The sequence below is a fragment of the Lissotriton helveticus genome, chromosome 12 (assembly GCF_964261635.1).
Source record: "Lissotriton helveticus chromosome 12, aLisHel1.1, whole genome shotgun sequence".
NCBI classification, from domain to species: domain Eukaryota; kingdom Metazoa; phylum Chordata; class Amphibia; order Caudata; family Salamandridae; genus Lissotriton; species Lissotriton helveticus.
Window position 1 is genome coordinate 716,733,342 of NC_136073.1, and position 22,225 is coordinate 716,755,566.

A 22,225-nucleotide genomic window follows, 5' to 3' on the forward strand; every position below is an offset into this window, starting at 1 on the left:
CCATTACGTCATGCTTCAGAAAGGTGAAAAATGGACCGTTTTCAAATGTTTTATTTTTGAGTGTCAGTTCACATTTGTAGGTAGATCATCAGTTTTAGAGCTAAAATTTGCATGTTTAAAGTGATTTTCATGCTTCCAGGGGCCCGGGAAGTGAATTAAATACCATTTGGAGGCATTTAATGTTCAAGCAAAAACAGGTGATATTTGACAAAAGAGATAACACCCCCCCATTACGTCATGCTTCAGAAAGGTGAAAAATGGTCCGTTTTAAAATGTTTTATTTTTGAACGTCAGTTCACATTTGTAGGTAGATCGTCAGTTTTAGAGCTAAAATTTGTATGTTGAAAGTGATTTTCATGCTTCCAGGGGCCCGGGAAGTGAATTAAATACCATTGGGAGGCATTTAATGTTCAAGCAAAAACAGGTGATTTTTGACAAAAGAGATAACACCCCCCCATTACGTCATGCTTCAGAAAGGTGAAAAATGGTCTGTTTTCAAATGTTTTATTTTTGAACGTCAGTTCACATTTGTAGGTAGATCATCAGTTTAAGAGCTAAAATTAGCATGTTTAAAGCGATTTTCATGCTTTCAAGGGCCCGGGAAGTGAATTAAATACCATTTGGAGGCATTTAATGTTCAAGCAAAAACAGGTGATTTTTGACAAAAGAGATAACACCCCCCCATTACGTCATAATTCAGAAAGGTGAAAAATGGTCCGTTTTCAAATGTTTTATTTTTGAACGTCAGTTCACATTTGTAGGTAGATCATCAGTTTTAGAGCTAAAATTAGCATGTTTAAAGTGATTTTCATCCTTCCAGGGGCCCGGGAAGTGAATTAAATACCATTTGGAGGCATTTAATATTCAAACAAAAACAGGTGATTTTTGACAAAAGAGATAACACCCCCCCATTACGTCATGCTTCAGAAAGGTGAAAAATGGTCCATTTTCAAATGTTTTATTTTTGAACGTCAGTTCACATTTGTAGGTAGATCATCAGTTTAAGAGCTAAAATTAGCATGTTTAAAGTGATTTTCATGCTCCCAGGGGCCCGGGAAGTGAATTAAATACCATGTGGAGGCATTTAATGTTCAAGAAAAAACAGGTGATTTTTGACAAAAGAGATAACACCCCCCCATTACGTCATGCTTCAGAAAGGTGAAAAATGGTCCGTTTTGAAATGTTTTATTTTAGAACGTCAGTTCACATTTGTAGGTAGATCATCAGTTTTAGAGCTAAAATTAGCATGTTTAAAGTGATTTTCATGCTTCCAGGGGCCCGGGAAGTGAATTAAATACCATTTGGAGGCATTTAATGTTCAAGCAAAAACAGGTGATTTTTGACAAAAGAGATAACACCCCCCCATTACGTCATGCTTCAGAAAGGTGAAAAATGGTCCGTTTTCAAATGTTTTATTTTTGAACGTCAGTTCACATTTGTAGGTAGATCATCAGTTTTAGAGCTAAAATTTGCATGTTTAAAGTGATTTTCATGCTTCCAGGGGCCCGGGAAGTGAATTAAATACCATTTGGAGGCATTTAATGTTCAAGCAAAAACAGGTGATATTTGACAAAAGAGATAACACCCCCCCATTACGTCATGCTTCAGAAAGGTGAAAAATGGTCCGTTTTCAAATGTTTTATTTTTGAACGTCAGTTCACATTTGTAGGTAGATCGTCAGTTTTAGAGCTAAAATTTATATGTTGAAAGTGATTTTCATGCTTCCAGGGGCCATGGAGGTGAATTAAATACCATTTGGAGGCATTTAATGTTCAAGCAAAAACAGGTGATTTTTGACAAAAGAGATAACACCCCCCAATTACGTCATGCTTCAGAAAGGTGAAAAATGGTCCGTTTTCAAATGTTTTATTTTTGAACGTCAGTTCACATTTGTAGGTAGATCATCAGTTTTAAAACTAAAATTAGCATGTTTAAAGTGATTTTCATGCTTCCAGGGGCCCGGGAAGTGAATTAAATACCATTTGGAGGCATTTAATGTTCAAGCAAAAACAGGTGATTTTTGACAAAAGAGATAACACCCCCCCATTACGTCATGATTCAGAAAGGTGTAAAATGGTCCGTTTTCAAATGTTTTATTTTTGAACGTCAGTTCACATTTGTAGGTAGATCATCAGTTTAAGAGCTAAAATTAGCATGTTTAAAGTGATTTTCATGCTTCCAGGGGCCCGGGAAGTGAATTAAATACCATTTGGAGGCATTTAATGTTCAAGCAAAAACAGGTGATTTTTGACAAAAGAGATAACACCCCGCCATTACGTCATGCTTCAGAAAGGTGAAAAATGGTCTGTTTTCAAATGTTTTATTTTTGAACGTCAGTTCACATTTGTAGGTAGATCATCAGTTTTAGAGCTAAAATTAGCATGTTGAAAGTGATTTTCATGCTTCCAGGGGCCCGGGAAGTGAATTAAATACCATTTGGAGGCATTTAATGTTCAAGCAAAAACAGGTGATTTTTGACAAAAGAGATAACACCCCCCCATTACGTCATGCTTCAGAAAGGTGAAAAATTGTCCGTTTTCAAATGTTTTATTTTTGAACGTCAGTTCACATTTGTAGGTAGATCATCAGTTTTAGAGCTAAAATTAGCATGTTTAAAGTGATTTTCATGCTTCCAGGGGCCCGGGAAGTGAATTAAATACCATTTGGAGGCATTTAATGTTCAAGCAAAAACAGGTGATTTTTGACAAAAGAGATAACACCCCCCATTACGTCATGCTTCAAAAAGGTGAAAAATGGTCCGTTTTCAAATGTTTTATTTTTGAACGTCAGTTCACATTTGTAGGTAGATCATCAGTTTTAGAGCTAAAATTAGCATGTTTAAAGTGATTTTCATGCTTCCAGGGGCCCGGGAAGTGAATTAAATACCATTTGGAGGCATTTAATGTTCAAGCAAAAACAGGTGATTTTTGACAAAAGAGATAACACCCCCATTACGTCATGCTTCAAAAAGGTGAAAAATGGTCCGTTTTCAAATGTTTTATTTTTGAACGTCAGTTCACATTTGTAGGTAGATCATCAGTTTAAGAGCTAAAATTAGCATGTTTAAAGTGATTTTCATGCTTCCAGGGGCCCGGGAAGTGAATTAAATACCATTTGGAGGCATTTAATGTTCAAGCAAAAACAGTTGATTTTTGACAAAAGAGATAACACCCCCCCATTACGTCATGCTTCAGAAAGGTGAAAAATGGTCCGTTTTGAAATGTTTTATTTTAGAACGTCAGTTCACATTTGTAGGTAGATCGTCAGTTTTAGAGCTAAAATTTGCACGTTGAAAGTGATTTTCATGCTTCCAGGGGCGCGGGAAGTGAATTAAATACCATTTGGAGGCATTAATGTTCAAGCAAAAACAGGTGATTTTTGACAAAAGAGATAACACCCCCCCCATTACGTCATGCTTCAGAAAGGTGAAAAATGGTCTGTTTTCAAATGTTTTATTTTTGAACGTCAGTTCACATTTGTAGGTAGATCATCAGTTTTAGAGCTAAAATTAGCATGTTTAAAGTGATTTTCATGCTTCCAGGGGCCCGGGAAGTGAATTAAATACCATTTGGAGGCATTTAATGTTCAAGCAAAAACAGTTGATTTTTGACAAAAGAGATAACACCCCCCCATTACGTCATGCTTCAGAAAGGTGAAAAATGGTCCGTTTTGAAATGTTTTATTTTAGAACGTCAGTTCACATTTGTAGGTAGATCGTCAGTTTTAGAGCTAAAATTTGCATGTTGAAAGTGATTTTCATGCTTCCAGGGGCGCGGGAAGTGAATTAAATACCATTTGGAGGCATTAATGTTCAAGCAAAAACAGGTGATTTTTGACAAAAGAGATAACACCCCCCCCATTACGTCATGCTTCAGAAAGGTGAAAAATGGTCTGTTTTCAAATGTTTTATTTTTGAACGTCAGTTCACATTTGTAGGTAGATCATCAGTTTTAGAGCTAAAATTAGCATGTTTAAAGTGATTTTCATGCTTCCAGGGGCCCGGGAAGTGAATTAAATACCATTTGGAGGCATTTAATGTTCAAGCAAAAACAGGTGATTTTTGACAAAAGAGATAACACCCCCCCATTACGTCATGCTTCAGAAAGGTGAAAAATTGTCCGTTTTCAAATGTTTTATTTTTGAACGTCAGTTCACATTTGTAGGTAGATCATCAGTTTTAGAGCTAAAATTAGCATGTTTAAAGTGATTTTCATGCTTCCAGGGGCCCGGGAAGTGAATTAAATACCATTTGGAGGCATTTAATGTTCAAGCAAAAACAGGTGATTTTTGACAAAAGAGATAACACCCCCCCATTACGTCATGCTTCAGAAAGATGAAAAATGGTCTGTTTTCAAATGTTTTATTTTTGAACGTCAGTTCACATTTGTAGGTAGATCATCAGTTTTAGAGCTAAAATTAGCATGTTTAAAGTGATTTTGATGCTTCCAGGGGCCCGGGAAGTGAATTAAATATCATTTGGAGGCATTTAATGTTCAAGCAAAAACAGGTGATTTTTGACAAAAGAGATAATACCCCCCATTACGTCATGCTTCAAAAAGGTGAAAAATGGTCCGTTTTCAAATGTTTTATTTTTGAACGTCAGTTCACATTTGTAGGTAGATCATCAGTTTTAGAGCTAAAATTAGCATGTTTAAAGTGATTTTCATGCTTCCAGGGGCCCGGGAAGTGAATTAAATACCATTTGGAGGCATTTAATGTTCAAGCAAAAACAGGTGATTTTTGACAAAAGAGATAACACCCCCCCCATTACGTCATGCTTCAGAAAGGTGAAAAATGGTCCGTTTTCAAATGTTTTATTTTTGAACGTCAGTTCACATTTGTAGGTAGATCATCAGTTTTAGAGCTAAAAGGTGCATGTTTAAAGCGATTTTCATGCTTTCAGGGCCCGGGAAGTGAATTAAATACCATTTGGAGGCATTTAATGTTCAAGCAAAAACAGGTGATTTTTGACAAAAGAGATAACACCCCCCCATTACGTCATAATTCAGAAAGGTGAAAAATGGTCTGTTTTCAAATGTTTTATTTTTGAACGTCAGTTCACATTTGTAGGTAGATCATCAGTTTTAGAGCTAAAATTAGCATGTTTAAAGTGATTTTCATCCTTCCAGGGGCCCGGGAAGTGAATTAAATACCATTTGGAGGCATTTATTATTCAAACAAAAACAGGTGATTTTTGACAAAAGAGATAACACCCCCCCATTACGTCATGCTTCAGAAAGGTGAAAAATGGTCCATTTTCAAATGTTTTATTTTTGAACGTCAGTTCACATTTGTAGGTAGATCATCAGTTTAAGAGCTAAAATTAGCATGTTTAAAGTGATTTTCATGCTTCCAGGGGCCCGGGAAGTGAATTAAATACCATTTGGAGGCATTTAATGTTCAAGCAAAAACAGGTGATTTTTGACAAAAGAGATAACACCCCCCATTACGTCATGCTTCAGAAAGGTGAAGAATGGTCCGTTTTAAAATGTTTTATTTTTGAACGTCAGTTCACATTTGTAGGTAGATCGTCAGTTTTAGAGCTAAAATTTGCATGTTGAAAGTGATTTTCATGCTTCCAGGGGCCCGGGAAGTGAATTAAATACCGTTTGGAGAAATTTAATGTTCAAGCAAAAACAGGTGATTTTTGACAAAAGAGATAACACCCCCCATTACGTCATGCTTCAGAAAGGTGAAAAATGGTCCGTTTTCAAATGTTTTATTTTTGAACGTCAGTTCACATTTGTAGGTAGATCATCAGTTTAAGAGCTAAAATTAGCATGTTTAAAGTGATTTTCATGCTTCCAGGGGCGCGGGAAGTGAATTAAATACCATTTGGAGGCATTTAATGTTCAAGCAAAAACAGGTGATTTTTGACAAAAGAGATAACACCCCCCCATTACATCATGCTTCAGAAAGGTGAAAAATGGTCTGTTTTCAAATGTTTTATTTTTGAACGTCAGTTCACATTTGTAGGTAGATCATCAGTTTTAGAGCTAAAATTAGCATGTTTAAAGTGATTTTCATGCTTCCAGGGGCCCGGGAAGAGAATTAAATACCATTTGGAGGCATTTAATGTTCAAGCAAAAACAGGTGATTTTTGACAAAAGAGATAACACCCCCCATTACGTCATGCTTCAGAAAGGTGAAAAATGGTCCGTTTTCAAATGTTTTATTTTTGAACGTCAGTTCACATTTGTAGGTAGATCGTCAGTTTTAGAGCTAAAATTTATATGTTGAAAGTGATTTTCATGCTTCCAGGGGCCATGGAGGTGAATTAAATACCATTTGGAGGCATTTAATGTTCAAGCAAAAACAGGTGATTTTTGACAAAAGAGATAACACCCCCCAATTACGTCATGCTTCAGAAAGGTGAAAAATGGTCCGTTTTCAAATGTTTTATTTTTGAACGTCAGTTCACATTTGTAGGTAGATCATCAGTTTTAAAACTAAAATTAGCATGTTTAAAGTGATTTTCATGCTTCCAGGGGCCCGGGAAGTGAATTAAATACCATTTGGAGGCATTTAATGTTCAAGCAAAAACAGGTGATTTTTGACAAAAGAGATAACACCCCCCCATTACGTCATGATTCAGAAAGGTGTAAAATGGTCCGTTTTCAAATGTTTTATTTTTGAACGTCAGTTCACATTTGTAGGTAGATCATCAGTTTAAGAGCTAAAATTAGCATGTTTAAAGTGATTTTCATGCTTCCAGGGGCCCGGGAAGTGAATTAAATACCATTTGGAGGCATTTAATGTTCAAGCAAAAACAGGTGATTTTACAAAAGAGATAACACCCCGCCATTACGTCATGCTTCAGAAAGGTGAAAAATGGTCTGTTTTCAAATGTTTTATTTTTGAACGTCAGTTCACATTTGTAGGTAGATCATCAGTTTTAGAGCTAAAATTAGCATGTTGAAAGTGATTTTCATGCTTCCAGGGGCCCGGGAAGTGAATTAAATACCATTTGGAGGCATTTAATGTTCAAGCAAAAACAGGTGATTTTTGACAAAAGAGATAACACCCCCCCATTACGTCATGCTTCAGAAAGGTGAAAAATTGTCCGTTTTCAAATGTTTTATTTTTGAACGTCAGTTCACATTTGTAGGTAGATCATCAGTTTTAGAGCTAAAATTAGCATGTTTAAAGTGATTTTCATGCTTCCAGGGGCCCGGGAAGTGAATTAAATACCATTTGGACGCATTTAATGTTCAAGCAAAAACAGGTGATTTTTGACAAAAGAGATAACACCCCCCATTACGTCATGCTTCAAAAAGGTGAAAAATGGTCCGTTTTCAAATGTTTTATTTTTGAACGTCAGTTCACATTTGTAGGTAGATCATCAGTTTTAGAGCTAAAATTAGCATGTTTAAAGTGATTTTCATGCTTCCAGGGGCCCGGGAAGTGAATTAAATACCATTTGGAGGCATTTAATGTTCAAGCAAAAACAGGTGATTTTTGACAAAAGAGATAACACCCCCCATTACGTCATGCTTCAAAAAGGTGAAAAATGGTCCGTTTTCAAATGTTTTATTTTTGAACGTCAGTTCACATTTGTAGGTAGATCATCAGTTTAAGAGCTAAAATTAGCATGTTTAAAGTGATTTTCATGCTTCCAGGGGCCCGGGAAGTGAATTAAATACCATTTGGAGGCATTTAATGTTCAAGCAAAAACAGTTGATTTTTGACAAAAGAGATAACACCCCCCCATTACGTCATGCTTCAGAAAGGTGAAAAATGGTCCGTTTTGAAATGTTTTATTTTAGAACGTCAGTTCACATTTGTAGGTAGAGCGTCAGTTTTAGAGCTAAAATTTGCATGTTGAAAGTGATTTTCATGCTTCCAGGGGCGCGGGAAGTGAATTAAATACCATTTGGAGGCATTTAATGTTCAAGCAAAAACAGGTGATTTTTGACAAAAGAGATAACACCCCCCCCATTACGTCATGCTTCAGAAAGGTGAAAAATGGTCTGTTTTCAAATGTTTTATTTTTGAACGTCAGTTCACATTTGTAGGTAGATCATCAGTTTTAGAGCTAAAATTAGCATGTTTAAAGTGATTTTCATGCTTCCAGGGGCCCGGGAAGTGAATTAAATACCATTTGGAGGCATTTAATGTTCAAGCAAAAACAGGTGATTTTTGACAAAAGAGATAACACCCCCCCATTACGTCATGCTTCAGAAAGGTGAAAAATTGTCCGTTTTCAAATGTTTTATTTTTGAACGTCAGTTCACATTTGTAGGTAGATCATCAGTTTTAGAGCTAAAATTAGCATGTTTAAAGTGATTTTCATGCTTCCAGGGGCCCGGGAAGTGAATTAAATACCATTTGGAGGCATTTAATGTTCAAGCAAAAACAGGTGATTTTTGACAAAAGAGATAACACCCCCCCATTACGTCATGCTTCAGAAAGATGAAAAATGGTCTGTTTTCAAATGTTTTATTTTTGAACGTCAGTTCACATTTGTAGGTAGATCATCAGTTTTAGAGCTAAAATTAGCATGTTTAAAGTGATTTTGATGCTTCCAGGGGCCCGGGAAGTGAATTAAATATCATTTGGAGGCATTTAATGTTCAAGCAAAAACAGGTGATTTTTGACAAAAGAGATAATACCCCCCATTACGTCATGCTTCAAAAAGGTGAAAAATGGTCCGTTTTCAAATGTTTTATTTTTGAACGTCAGTTCACATTTGTAGGTAGATCATCAGTTTTAGAGCTAAAATTAGCATGTTTAAAGTGATTTTCATGCTTCCAGGGGCCCGGGAAGTGAATTAAATACCATTTGGAGGCATTTAATGTTCAAGCAAAAACAGGTGATTTTTGACAAAAGAGATAACACCCCCCCATTACGTCATGCTTCAGAAAGGTGAAAAATGGTCCGTTTTCAAATGTTTTATTTTTGAACGTCAGTTCACATTTGTAGGTAGATCATCAGTTTTAGAGCTAAAAGGTGCATGTTTAAAGCGATTTTCATGCTTTCAGGGCCCGGGAAGTGAATTAAATACCATTTGGAGGCATTTAATGTTCAAGCAAAAACAGGTGATTTTTGACAAAAGAGATAACACCCCCCCATTACGTCATAATTCAGAAAGGTGAAAAATGGTCTGTTTTCAAATGTTTTATTTTTGAACGTCAGTTCACATTTGTAGGTAGATCATCAGTTTTAGAGCTAAAATTAGCATGTTTAAAGTGATTTTCATCCTTCCAGGGGCCCGGGAAGTGAATTAAATACCATTTGGAGGCATTTAATATTCAAACAAAAACAGGTGATTTTTGACAAAAGAGATAACACCCCCCCATTACGTCATGCTTCAGAAAGGTGAAAAATGGTCCATTTTCAAATGTTTTATTTTTGAACGTCAGTTCACATTTGTAGGTAGATCATCAGTTTAAGAGCTAAAATTAGCATGTTTAAAGTGATTTTCATGCTTCCAGGGGCCCGGGAAGTGAATTAAATACCATTTGGAGGCATTTAATGTTCAAGCAAAAACAGGTGATTTTTGACAAAAGAGATAACACCCCCCATTACGTCATGCTTCAGAAAGGTGAAGAATGGTCCGTTTTCAAATGTTTTATTTTTGAACGTCAGTTCACATTTGTAGGTAGATCGTCAGTTTTAGAGCTAAAATTTGCATGTTGAAAGTGATTTTCATGCTTCCAGGGGCCCGGGAAGTGAATTAAATACCGTTTGGAGAAATTTAATGTTCAAGCAAAAACAGGTGATTTTTGACAAAAGAGATAACACCCCCCATTACGTCATGCTTCAGAAAGGTGAAAAATGGTCCGTTTTCAAATGTTTTATTTTTGAACGTCAGTTCACATTTGTAGGTAGATCATCAGTTTAAGAGCTAAAATTAGCATGTTTAAAGTGATTTTCATGCTTCCAGGGGCGCGGGAAGTGAATTAAATACCATTTGGAGGCATTTAATGTTCAAGCAAAAACAGGTGATTTTTGACAAAAGAGATAACACCCCCCCATTACATCATGCTTCAGAAAGGTGAAAAATGGTCTGTTTTCAAATGTTTTATTTTTGAACGTCAGTTCACATTTGTAGGTAGATCATCAGTTTTAGAGCTAAAATTAGCATGTTTAAAGTGATTTTCATGCTTCCAGGGGCCCGGGAAGAGAATTAAATACCATTTGGAGGCATTTAATGTTCAAGCAAAAACAGGTGATTTTTGACAAAAGAGATAACACCCCCCCATTACGTCATGCTTCAGAAAGGTGAAAAATGGTCCGTTTTCAAATGTTTTATTTTTGAACGTCAGTTCACATTTGTAGGTAGATCGTCAGTTTTAGAGCTAAAATTTGTATGTTGAAAGTGATTTTCATGCTTCCAGGGGCCCGGGAAGTGAATTAAATACCATTTGGAGGCATTTAATGTTCAAGCAAAAACAGGTGATTTTTGACAAAAGAGATAACACCCCCCAATTACGTCATGCTTCAGAAAGGTGAAAAATGGTCCGTTTTCAAATGTTTTATTTTTGAACGTCAGTTCACATTTGTAGGTAGATCATCAGTTTTAGAGCTAAAATTAGCATGTTTAAAGTGATTTTCATGCTTCCAGGGGCCCGGGAAGTGAATTAAATACCATTTGGAGGCATTTAATGTTCAAGCAAAAACAGGTGATTTTTGACAAAAGAGATAACACCCCCCCATTACGTCATGCTTCAGAAAGATGAAAAATGGTCCGTTTTCAAATGTTTTATTTTTGAACGTCAGTTCACATTTGTAGGTAGATCATCAGTTTAAGAGCTAAAATTAGCATGTTTAAAGTGATTTTCATGCTTCCAGGGGCCCGGGAAGTGAATTAAATACCATTTGGAGGCATTTAATGTTCAAGCAAAAACAGGTGATTTTTGACAAAAGAGATAACACCCCCCATTACGTCATGCTTCAGAAAGGTGAAGAATGGTCCGTTTTCAAATGTTTTATTTTTGAACGTCAGTTCACATTTGTAGGTAGATCGTCAGTTTTAGAGCTAAAATTTGCATGTTGAAAGTGATTTTCATGCTTCCAGGGGCCCGGGAAGTGAATTAAATACCATTTGGAGGCATTTAATGTTCAAGCAAAAACAGGTGATTTTTGACAAAGGAGATAACACCCCCCATTACGTCATGCTTCAGAAAGGTGAAAAATGGTCCGTTTTCAAATGTTTTATTTTTGAACGTCAGTTCACATTTGTAGGTAGATCATCAGTTTAAGAGCTAAAATTAGCATGTTTAAAGTGATTTTCATGCTTCCAGGGGCGCGGGAAGTGAATTAAATACCATTTGGAGGCATTTAATGTTCAAGCAAAAACAGGTGATTTTTGACAAAAGAGATAACACCCCCCATTACGTCATGCTTCAGAAAGGTGAAAAATGGTCTGTTTTCAAATGTTTTATTTTTGAACGTCAGTTCACATTTGTAGGTAGATCATCAGTTTTAGAGCTAAAATTAGCATGTTTAAAGTGATTTTCATGCTTCCAGGGGCCCGGGAAGTGAATTAAATACCATTTGGAGGCATTTAATGTTCAAGCAAAAACAGGTGATTTTTGACAAAAGAGATAACACCCCCCCATTACGTCATGCTTCAGAAAGGTGAAAAATTGTCCGTTTTCAAATGTTTTATTTTTGAACGTCAGTTCACATTTTTAGGTAGATCATCAGTTTTAGAGCTAAAATTAGCATGTTTAAAGTGATTTTCATGCTTCCAGGGGCCCGGGAAGTGAATTAAATACCATTTGGAGGCATTTAATGTTCAAGCAAAAACAGGTGATTTTTGACAAAAGAGATAACACCCCCCCCATTACGTCATGCTTCAGAAAGGTGAAAAATGGTCCGTTTTCAAATGTTTTATTTTTGAACGTCAGTTCACATTTGTAGGTAGATCATCAGTTTTAGAGCAAACATTTGCATGTTTAAAGTGATTTTCATGCTTCCAGGGGCCCGGGAAGTGAATTAAATACCATTTGGAGGCATTTAATGTTCAAGCAAAAACAGGTGATATTTGACAAAAGAGATAACACCCCCCCATTACGTCATGCTTCAGAAAGGTGAAAAATGGTCCGTTTTCAAATGTTTTATTTTTGAACGTCAGTTCACATTTGTAGGTAGATCGTCAGTTTTAGAGCTAAAATTTGTATGTTGAAAGTGATTTTCATGCTTCCAGGGGCCCGGGAAGTGAATTAAATACCATTTGGAGGCATTTAATGTTCAAGCAAAAACAGGTGATTTTTGACAAAAGAGATAACACCCCCCAATTACGTCATGCTTCAGAAAGGTGAAAAATGGTCCGTTTTCAAATGTTTTATTTTTGAACGTCAGTTCACATTTGTAGGTAGATCATCAGTTTTAAAACTAAAATTAGCATGTTTAAAGTGATTTTCATGCTTCCAGGGGCCCGGGAAGTGAATTAAATACCATTTGGAGGCATTTAATGTTCAAGCAAAAACAGGTGATTTTTGACAAAAGAGATAACACCCCCCCATTACGTCATGCTTCAGAAAGGTGAAAAATGGTCTGTTTTCAAATGTTTTATTTTTGAACGTCAGTTCACATTTGTAGGTAGATCATCAGTTTTAGAGCTAAAATTAGCATGTTTAAAGTGATTTTCATGCTTCCAGGGGCCCGGGAAGTGAATTAAATACCATTTGGAGGCATTTAATGTTCAAGCAAAAACAGGTGATTTTTGACAAAAGAGATAACACGCCCCCATTACGTCATGCTTCAGAAAGGTGAAAAATTGTCCGTTTTCAAATGTTTTATTTTTGAACGTCAGTTCACATTTGTAGGTAGATCATCAGTTTTAGAGCTAAAATTAGCATGTTTAAAGTGATTTTCATGCTTCCAGGGGCCCGGGAAGTGAATTAAATACCATTTGGAGGCATTTAATGTTCAAGCAAAAACAGGTGATTTTTGACAAAAGAGATAACACCCCCATTACGTCATGCTTCAAAAAGGTGAAAAATGGTCCGTTTTCAAATGTTTTATTTTTGAACGTCAGTTCACATTTGTAGGTAGATCATCAGTTTTAGAGCTAAAATTAGCATGTTTAAAGTGATTTTCATGCTTCCAGGGGCCCGGGAAGTGAATTAAATACCATTTGGAGGCATTTAATGTTCAAGCAAAACAGGTGATTTTTGACAAAAGAGATAACACCCCCCATTACGTCATGCTTCAGAAAGGTGAAAAATGGTAGTTTTCAAATGTTTTATTTTTGAACGTCAGTTCACATTTGTAGGTAGATCATCAGTTTTAGAGCTAAAATTTGCATGTTTAAAGTGATTTTCATGCTTCCAGGGGCCCGGGAAGTGAATTAAATACCATTTGGAGGCATTTAATGTTCAAGCAAAAACAGGTGATATTTGACAAAAGAGATAACACCCCCCCATTACGTCATGCTTCAGAAAGGTGAAAAATGGTCCGTTTTCAAATGTTTTATTTTTGAACGTCAGTTCAGATTTGTAGGTAGATCGTCAGTTTTAGAGCTAAAATTTGTATGTTGAAAGTGATTTTCATGCTTCCAGGGGCCCGGGAAGTGAATTAAATACCATTTGGAGGCATTTAATGTTCAAGCAAAAACAGGTGATTTTTGACAAAAGAGATAACACCCCCCAATTACGTCATGCTTCAGAAAGGTGAAAAATGGTCCGTTTTCAAATGTTTTATTTTTGAACGTCAGTTCACATTTGTAGGTAGATCATCAGTTTTAAAACTAAAATTAGCATGTTTAAAGTGATTTTCATGCTTCCAGGGGCCCGGGAAGTGAATTAAATACCATTTGGAGGCATTTAATGTTCAAGCAAAAACAGGTGATTTTTGACAAAAGAGATAAAACCCCCCATTACGTCATGCTTCAGAAAGGTGAAAAATGGTCGTTTTCAAATGTTTTATTTTTGAACGTCAGTTCACATTTGTAGGTAGATCATCAGTTTTAGAGCTAAAATTTGCATGTTTAAAGTGATTTTCATGCTTCCAGGGGCCCGGGAAGTGAATTAAATACCATTTGGAGGCATTTAATGTTCAAGCAAAAACAGGTGATATTTGACAAAAGAGATAACACCCCCCCATTACGTCATGCTTCAGAAAGGTGAAAAATGGTCCGTTTTCAAATGTTTTATTTTTGAACGTCAGTTCAGATTTGTAGGTAGATCGTCAGTTTTAGAGCTAAAATTTGTATGTTGAAAGTGATTTTCATGCTTCCAGGGGCCCGGGAAGTGAATTAAATACCATTTGGAGGCATTTAATGTTCAAGCAAAAACAGGTGATTTTTGACAAAAGAGATAACACCCCCCAATTACGTCATGCTTCAGAAAGGTGAAAAATGGTCCGTTTTCAAATGTTTTATTTTTGAACGTCAGTTCACATTTGTAGGTAGATCATCAGTTTTAAAACTAAAATTAGCATGTTTAAAGTGATTTTCATGCTTCCAGGGGCCCGGGAAGTGAATTAAATACCATTTGGAGGCATTTAATGTTCAAGCAAAAACAGGTGATTTTTGACAAAAGAGATAACACCCCCCCATTACGTCATGATTCAGAAAGGTGAAAAAGGGTCCGTTTTCAAATGTTTTATTTTTGAACGTCAGTTCACATTTGTAGGTAGATCATCAGTTTAAGAGCTAAAATTAGCATGTTTAAAGTGATTTTCATGCTTCCAGGGGCCCGGGAAGTGAATTAAATACCATTTGGAGGCATTTAATGTTCAAGCAAAAACAGGTGATTTTTGACAAAAGAGATAACACCCCCCCATTACGTCATGCTTCAGAAAGGTGAAAAATGGTCTGTTTTCAAATGTTTTATTTTTGAACGTCAGTTCACATTTGTAGGTAGATCATCAGTTTTAGAGCTAAAATTAGCATGTTGAAAGTGATTTTCATGCTTCCAGGGGCCCGGGAAGTGAATTAAATACCATTTGGAGGCATTTAATGTTCAAGCAAAAACAGGTGATTTTTGACAAAAGAGATAACACCCCCCCATTACGTCATGCTTCAGAAAGGTGAAAAATTGTCCGTTTTCAAATGTTTTATTTTTGAACGTCAGTTCACATTTGTAGGTAGATCATCAGTTTTAGAGCTAAAATTAGCATGTTTAAAGTGATTTTCATGCTTCCAGGGGCCCGGGAAGTGAATTAAATACCATTTGGAGGCATTTAATGTTCAAGCAAAAACAGGTGATTTTTGACAAAAGAGATAACACCCCCCATTACGTCATGGTTCAAAAAGGTGAAAAATGGTCCGTTTTCAAATGTTTTATTTTTGAACGTCAGTTCACATTTGTAGGTAGATCATCAGTTTTAGAGCTAAAATTAGCATGTTTAAAGTGATTTTCATGCTTCCAGGGGCCCGGGAAGTGAATTAAATACCATTTGGAGGCATTTAATGTTCAAGCAAAAACAGGTGATTTTTGACAAAAGAGATAACACCCCCCATTACGTCATGCTTCAAAAAGGTGAAAAATGGTCCGTTTTCAAATGTTTTATTTTTGAACGTCAGTTCACATTTGTAGGTAGATCATCAGTTTTAGAGCTAAAATTAGCATGTTTAAAGTGATTTTCATCCTTCCAGGGGCCCGGGAAGTGAATTAAATACCATTTGGAGGCATTTAATATTCAAACAAAAACAGGTGATTTTTGACAAAAGAGATAACACCCCCCCATTATGTCATGCTTCAGAAAGATGAAAAATTGGCCCATTTTCAAATGTTTTATTTTTGAACGTCAGTTCACATTTGTAGGTAGATCATCAGTTTAAGAGCTAAAATTAGCATGTTTAAAGTGATTTTCATGCTTCCAGGGGCCCGGGAAGTGAATTAAATACCATGTGGAGGCATTTAATGTTCAAGAAAAAACAGGTGATTTTTGACAAAAGAGATAACACCCCCCCCCATTACGTCATGCTTCAGAAAGGTGAAAAATGGTCCATTTTCAAATGTTTTATTTTTGAACGTCAGTTCACATTTGTAGGTAGATCATCAGTTTTAGAGCTAAAATTAGCATGTTTAAAGCGATTTTTATGCTTCCAGGGGCCCGGGAAGTGAGTTAAATACCATTTGGAGGCATTTAATGTTCAAGCAAAAACAGGTGATTTTTGACAAAAGAGATAACACCCCCCCCCATTACGTCATGCTTCAGAAAGGTGAAAAATGGTCCGTTTTGAAATGTTTTATTTTAGAACGTCAGTTCACATTTGTAGGTAGATCATCAGTTTTAGAGCTAAAATTAGCATGTTTAAAGTGATTTTCATGCTTCCAGGGGCCCGGGAAGTGAATTAAATACCATTTGGAGGCATTTAATGTTCAAGCAAAAACAGTTGATTTTTGACAAAAGAGATAACACCCCCCCCATTACGTCATGCTTCAGAAAGGTGAAAAATGGTCCGTTTTGAAATGTTTTATTTTAGAACGTCAGTTCACATTTGTAGGTAGATCATCAGTTTTAGAGCTAAAATTAGCATGTTTAAAGTGATTTTCATGCTTCCAGGGGCCCGGGAAGTGAATTAAATACCATTTGGAGGCATTTAATGTTCAAGCAAAAACAGGTGATTTTTGACAAAAGAGATAACACCCCCCATTACGTCATGCTTCAGAAAGGTGAAAAATGGTCCGTTTTCAAATGTTTTATTTTTGAACGTCAGTTCACATTTGTAGGTAGATCATCAGTTTAAGAGCTAAAATTAGCATGTTTAAAGTGATTTTCATGCTTCCAGGGGCCCGGGAAGTGAATTAAATACCATTTGGAGGCATTTAATGTTCAAGCAAAAACAGGTGATTTTTGACAAAAGAGATAACACCCCCCATTACGTCATGCTTCAAAAAGGTGAAAAATGGTCCGTTTTCAAATGTTTTATTTTTGAACGTCAGTTCACATTTGTAGGTAGATCATCAGTTTTAGAGCTAAAATTAGCATGTTTAAAGTGATTTTCATCCTTCCAGGGGCCCGGGAAGTGAATTAAATACCATTTGGAGGCATTTAATATTCAAACAAAAACAGGTGATTTTTGACAAAAGAGATAACACCCCCCCATTATGTCATGCTTCAGAAAGGTGAAAAATGGCCCATTTTCAAATGTTTTATTTTTGAACGTCAGTTCACATTTGTAGGTAGATCATCAGTTTAAGAGCTAAAATTAGCATGTTTAAAGTGATTTTCATGCTTCCAGGGGCCCGGGAAGTGAATTAAATACCATGTGGAGGCATTTAATGTTCAAGAAAAAACAGGTGATTTTTGACAAAAGAGATAACACCCCCCCCCATTACGTCATGCTTCAGAAAGGTGAAAAATGGTCCATTTTCAAATGTTTTATTTTTGAACGTCAGTTCACATTTGTAGGTAGATCATCAGTTTTAGAGCTAAAATTAGCATGTTTAAAGCGATTTTTATGCTTCCAGGGGCCCGGGAAGTGAGTTAAATACCATTTGGAGGCATTTAATGTTCAAGCAAAAACAGGTGATTTTTGACAAAAGAGATAACACCCCCCCCCCATTACGTCATGCTTCAGAAAGGTGAAAAATGGTCCGTTTTGAAATATTTTATTTTAGAACGTCAGTTCACATTTGTAGGTAGATCATCAGTTTTAGAGCTAAAATTAGCATGTTTAAAGTGATTTTCATGCTTCCAGGGGCCCGGGAAGTGAATTAAATACCATTTGGAGGCATTTAATGTTCAAGCAAAAACAGTTGATTTTTGACAAAAGAGATAACACCCCCCCCATTACGTCATGCTTCAGAAAGGTGAAAAATGGTCCGTTTTGAAATGTTTTATTTTAGAACGTCAGTTCACATTTGTAGGTAGATCATCAGTTTTAGAGCTAAAATTAGCATGTTTAAAGTGATTTTCATGCTTCCAGGGGCCCGGGAAGTGAATTAAATACCATTTGGAGGCATTTAATGTTCAAGCAAAAACAGGTGATTTTTGACAAAAGAGATAACACCCCCCATTACGTCATGCTTCAGAAAGGTGAAAAATGGTCCGTTTTCAAATGTTTTATTTTTGAACGTCAGTTCACATTTGTAGGTAGATCATCAGTTTAAGAGCTAAAATTAGCATGTTTAAAGTGATTTTCATGCTTCCAGGGGCCCGGGAAGTGAATTAAATACCATTTGGAGGCATTTAATGTTCAAGCAAAAACAGGTGATTTTTGACAAAAGAGATAACACCCCCCCCCCATTACGTCATGCTTCAGAAAGGTGAAAAATGGTCCGTTTTGAAATGTTTTATTTTTGAACGTCAGTTCACATTTGTAGGTAGATCGTCAGTTTTAGAGTTAAAATTTGTATGTTGAAAGTGATTTTCATGCTTCCAGGGGCCCGGGAAGTGAATTAAATACCATTTGGAGGCATTTAATGTTCAAGCAAAAACAGGTGATTTTTGACAAAAGAGATAACACCCCCCCCATTACGTCATGCTTCAGAAAGGTGAAAAATGGTCTGTTTTCAAATGCTTTATTTTTGAACGTCAGTTCACATTTGTAGGTAGATCATCAGTTTAAGAGCTAAAATTAGCATGTTTAAAGCGATTTTCATGCTTTCAGGGGCCCGGGAAGTGAATTAAATACCATTTGGAGGCATTTAATGTTCAAGCAAAAACAGGTGATTTTTGACAAAAGAGATAACACCCCCCCATTACGTCATAATTCAGAAAGGTGAAAAATGGTCCGTTTTCAAATGTTTTATTTTTGAACGTCAGTTCACATTTGTAGGTAGATCATCAGTTTTAGAGCTAAAATTAGCATGTTTAAAGTGATTTTCATCCTTCCAGGGGCCCGGGAAGTGAATTAAATACCATTTGGAGGCATTTAATATTCAAACAAAAACAGGTGATTTTTGACAAAAGAGATAACACCCCCCCATTACGTCATGCTTCAGAAAGGTGAAAAATGGTCCATTTTCAAATGTTTTATTTTTGAACGTCAGTTCACATTTGTAGGTAGATCATCAGTTTAAGAGCTAAAATTAGCATGTTTAAAGTGATTTTCATGCTTCCAGGGGCCCGGGAAGTGAATTAAATACCATGTGGAGGCATTTAATGTTCAAGAAAAAACAGGTGATTTTTGACAAAAGAGATAACACCCCCCCCATTACGTCATGCTTCAGAAAGGTGAAAAATGGTCCATTTTCAAATGTTTTATTTTTGAACGTCAGTTCACATTTGTAGGTAGATCATCAGTTTTAGAGCTAAAATTAGCATGTTTAAAGCGATTTTCATGCTTCCAGGGGCCCGGGAAGTGAGTTAAATACCATTTGGAGGCATTTAATGTTCAAGCAAAAACAGGTGATTTTTGACAAAAGAGATAACACCCCCCCCATTACGTCATGCTTCAGAAAGGTGAAAAATGGTCCGTTTTGAAATGTTTTATTTTAGAACGTCAGTTCACATTTGTAGGTAGATCATCAGTTTTAGAGCTAAAATTAGCATGTTTAAAGTGATTTTCATGCTTCCAGGGGCCCGGGAAGTGAATTAAATACCATTTGGAGGCATTTAATGTTCAAGCAAAAACAGGTGATTTTTGACAAAAGAGATAACACCCCCCCATTACGTCATGCTTCAGAAAGGTGAAAAATGGTCCGTTTTCAAATGTTTTATTTTTGAACGTCAGTTCACATTTGTAGGTAGATCATCAGTTTTAGAGCTAAAATTTGCATATTGAAAGTGATTTTCATGCTTCCAGGGGCCCGGGAAGTGAGTTAAATACCATTTGGAGGCATTTAATGTTCAAGCAAAAACAGGTGATATTTGACAAAAGAGATAACACCCCCCAATTACGTCATGCTTCAGAAAGGTGAAAAATGGTCCGTTTTCAAATGTTTTATTTTTGAACGTCAGTTCACATTTGTAGGTAGATCATCAGTTTTAAAACTAAAATTAGCATGTTTAAAGTGATTTTCATGCTTCCAGGGGCCCGGGAAGTGAATTAAATACCATTTGGAGGCATTTAATGTTCAAGCAAAAACAGGTGATTTTTGACAAAAGAGATAACACCCCCCCATTACGTCATGCTTCAGAAAGGTGAAAAATAGTCCGTTTTGAAATGTTTTATTTTAGAACGTCAGTTCACATTTGTAGGTAGATCATCAGTTTTAGAGCTAAAATTAGCATGTTTAAAGTGATTTTCATGCTTCCAGGGGCCCGGGAAGTGAATTAAATACCATTTGGAGGCATTTAATGTTCAAGCAAAAACAGGTGATTTTTGACAAAAGAGATAACACCCCCCCATTACGTCATGCTTCAGAAAGGTGAAAAATGGTCCGTTTTCAAATGTTTTATTTTTGAACGTCAGTTCACATTTGTAGGTAGATCATCAGTTTAAGAGCTAAAATTAGCATGTTTAAAGTGATTTTCATGCTTCCAGGGGCCCGGGAAGTGAATTAAATACCATTTGGAGGCATTTAATGTTCAAGCAAAAACAGGTGATTTTTGACAAAAGAGAGAACACCCCCCATTACGTCATGCTTCAAAAAGGTGAAAAATGGTCCGTTTTCAAATGTTTTATTTTTGAACATCAGTTCACATTTGTAGGTAGATCATCAGTTTAAGAGCTAAAATTAGCATGTTTAAAGTGATTTTCATGCTTCCAGGGGCCCGGGAAGTGAATTAAATACCATTTGGAGGCATTTAATGTTCAAGCAAAAACAGTTGATTTTTGACAAAAGAGATAACACCCCCCTATTACGTCATGCTTCAGAAAGGTGAAAAATGGTCCGTTTTGAAATGTTTTATTTTAGAACGTCAGTTCACATTTGTAGGTAGATCATCAGTTTTAGAGCTAAAATTAGCATGTTTAAAGTGATTTTCATGCTTCCAGGGGCCCGGGAAGTGAATTAAATACCATTTGGAGGCATTTAATGTTCAAGCAAAAACAGGTGATTTTTGACAAAAGAGATAACACCCCCCCATTACGTCATGCTTCAGAAAGGTGAAAAATGGTCCGTTTTCAAATGTTTTATTTTTGAACGTCAGTTCACATTTGTAGGTAGATCATCAGTTTAAGAGCTAAAATTAGCATGTTTAAAGTGATTTTCATGCTTCCAGGGGCCCGGGAAGTGAATTAAATATAATTTGGAGGCATTTAATGTTCAAGCAAAAACAGGTGATTTTTGACAAAAGAGATAACACCCCCCATTACGTCATGCTTCAGAAAGGTGAAGAATGGTCCGTTTTCAAATGTTTTATTTTTGAACGTCAGTTCACATTTGTAGGTAGATCGTCAGTTTTAGAGCTAAAATTTGCATGTTGAAAGTGATGTTCATGCTTCCAGGGGCCCGGGAAGTGAATTAAATACCATTTGGAGGCATTTAATGTTCAAGCAAAAACAGGTGATTTTTGACAAAGGAGATAACACCCCCATTACGTCATGCTTCAGAAAGGTGAAAAATGGTCCGTTTTCAAATGTTTTATTTTTGAACGTCAGTTCACATTTGTAGGTAGATCATCAGTTTAAGAGCTAAAATTAGCATGTTTAAAGTGATTTTCATGCTTCCAGGGGCGCGGGAAGTGAATTAAATACCATTTGGAGGCATTTAATGTTCAAGCAAAAACAGGTGATTTTTGACAAAAGAGATAACACCCCCCCATTACCTCATGCTTCAGAAAGGTGAAAAATGGTCTGTTTTCAAATGTTTTATTTTTGAACGTCAGTTCACATTTGTAGGTAGATCATCAGTTTTAGAGCTAAAATTAGCATGTTTAAAGTGATTTTCATGCTTCCAGGGGCCCGGGAAGTGAATTAAATACCATTTGGAGGCATTTAATGTTCAAGCAAAAACAGGTGATTTTTGACAAAAGAGATAACACCCCCCCATTACGTCATGCTTCAGAAAGGTGAAAAATTGTCTGTTTTCAAATGTTTTATTTTTGAACGTCAGTTCACATTTTTAGGTAGATCATCAGTTTTAGAGCTAAAATTAGCATGTTTAAAGTGATTTTCATGCTTCCAGGGGCCCGGGAAGTGAATTAAATACCATTTGGAGGCATTTAATGTTCAAGCAAAAACAGGTGATTTTTGACAAAAGAGATAACACCCCCCCATTACGTCATGCTTCAGAAAGATGAAAAATGGTCTGTTTTCAAATGTTTTATTTTTGAACGTCAGTTCACATTTGTAGGTAGATCATCAGTTTTAGAGCTAAAATTAGCATGTTTAAAGTGATTTTGATGCTTCCAGGGGCCCGGGAAGTGAATTAAATACCATTTGGAGGCATTTAATGTTCAAGCAAAAACAGGTGATTTTTGACAAAAGAGATAA